Genomic DNA, 1,874 nt, shown 5'->3' with positions numbered 1-1,874 from the left:
AATCGTCACGTAGCCTATCACGGGTGACTTTGGAAAAAAAAAAAAGTGCGTACGCAAAGGGCGGCGGCCCATGGGCGCCACCATTTGCATTCCTTATTTTGGCACGTCTAGTCTACGTAAATCTTTACGCAAATCTTTACGCAAATAGCGTTCCCTTATTTTCGCCGTAGTCTACGTAAATCTTTACGTAGACTAGACGTGCCAAAATAAGGAACGCAAATGGCGGCGCCCATGGGCCACCATCATTCGCGTACGCATTTTTTTTTTCAAAGTCACCCGTGATAGGCTACGTAACGATTAACGTAGCCTATTATGGCTGACTTTGGAGATCTAGCCGTGATAGGCTACATTAATCATTACGTAGCCTATCACGGGTTTTTTTTTACTTCACTTGTAATGGTGGCGGTGGCAGCTGCTCGAAAGACCGGCTGCTGCCCCCGCCCCTGACAAAAACCTGCTGAACCGCCGCCAGGACCCGCTGCTGGGAGGGACATTCGTCAAAGGTAAGTCCCATCCCGGGGGGTGGCGGGGGGGTGGCAGAGAATTTCACTGCCGATTTCAGGGGGCCAAATGCGTTGGCACTCGGCCCCCCAAAGTTTCGGGGAGAAATTCTCCCCCATCCCTAGATAGGCTACGTGACAATTTACGTAGCCTATCACGGCTGACTTTGGAAATCTAGCCGTGATAGGCTACGTTAATCGTTACGTAGCCTATCACGGGGGTGGTTGTTTTTTTTTACTTTACTTTTTTTTTTTTGCAATGGCGGCAGCCAGTCAGGAGACCACCCGCCGCCCCCACCCCCGACGAACCGCCGCCGAATCGCCGCCGGGACCCGCCGCCGAGAGGGACATTCGGCTACGGTAAGTCCCATCCCGGGGGGAGTGTGGGGGGCCGGCGGAGAATTTCCCCACCAATTTCGGGGGGCTGAATGCATTGGCACTCGGCCCCCCGAAGTTTCGGGGAGAAATTCTCCCCCATCCCTAGCTACAAGAGCATCGTCAGTGAGTACAAAAGATTTCCTCCCCACGCACGCCTCCACCACACTGCTTACATTACTGTTCCACAGCCAGCCCTCTGACATCTGAGGCAGTAGGAACGCAAATCTCCCAGGAATCTTTTCGGTGTTATATTAGACTCTAAAGTTTAGAGACAAAGTCAGTGTTGGCAATTTTGTTTTTATACACATGACTCAGCCACTGCTCCATGCTGACTGGAGAGGAGAACGCCCCGTGCTGAGGGTTTAATCATTTACATTATTTATATAATGCAGCCTTCCCCCACCTGACGTTGTGGACTTAATCTCCCATCAGCCCCAGTCAGCATGGCCAGTGGTCATATCAGAATTTCCGGGATTGACATTCACCAGCCTGGAGCACAGTTTCCTAATCAAGGGGAAAGTCAGTCACGGAGATAACAACGGCTGTGTGGGAACCTTGCCAGCAGAAGCACATTGGTCACACCCAGCAGCCCTCAATTACATACGCTCCCATCAGCCCCAGTGGTCTGAGCTAGGGGTGTACGGATTCCCCACTGTCTGTTCCAGTGGGGAATCCATAGTGGGGGGGGAGGCGATCCATTCCTCCCCCCCAGAATCCCCCGGAGCAGCTTCGCTCCACTAGGATTCCGGGGGGGGGGGACTGGCTTGAGGGCCATTTACCTTCCCTCCTGCAAGCCAGAGCCGTTCGCCTTCTCCCTGTCCCTGCCGATTGCCATGTCTTTTTTTAAAAAATAAAAATATGGCAATGGGGAGGATGTGCCCATAGACTTAGACACAGATAGAGTCATGAATCTTGCGTCTGAGTCTATGTGTCCAGAAGCTTATATGCAAGATTCCCAGCTCTATTTTGCATATAAGTCTATGGGCACATCCTCCT

Source organism: Heloderma suspectum, chromosome 10 (assembly GCF_057233095.1).
Source record: "Heloderma suspectum isolate Gila_16-S chromosome 10, 16-S_ref, whole genome shotgun sequence".
NCBI lineage: Eukaryota > Metazoa > Chordata > Lepidosauria > Squamata > Helodermatidae > Heloderma > Heloderma suspectum.
The sequence above is the reverse complement of the archived record's forward strand: the minus strand, read 5'-3'. Positions refer to the sequence as shown.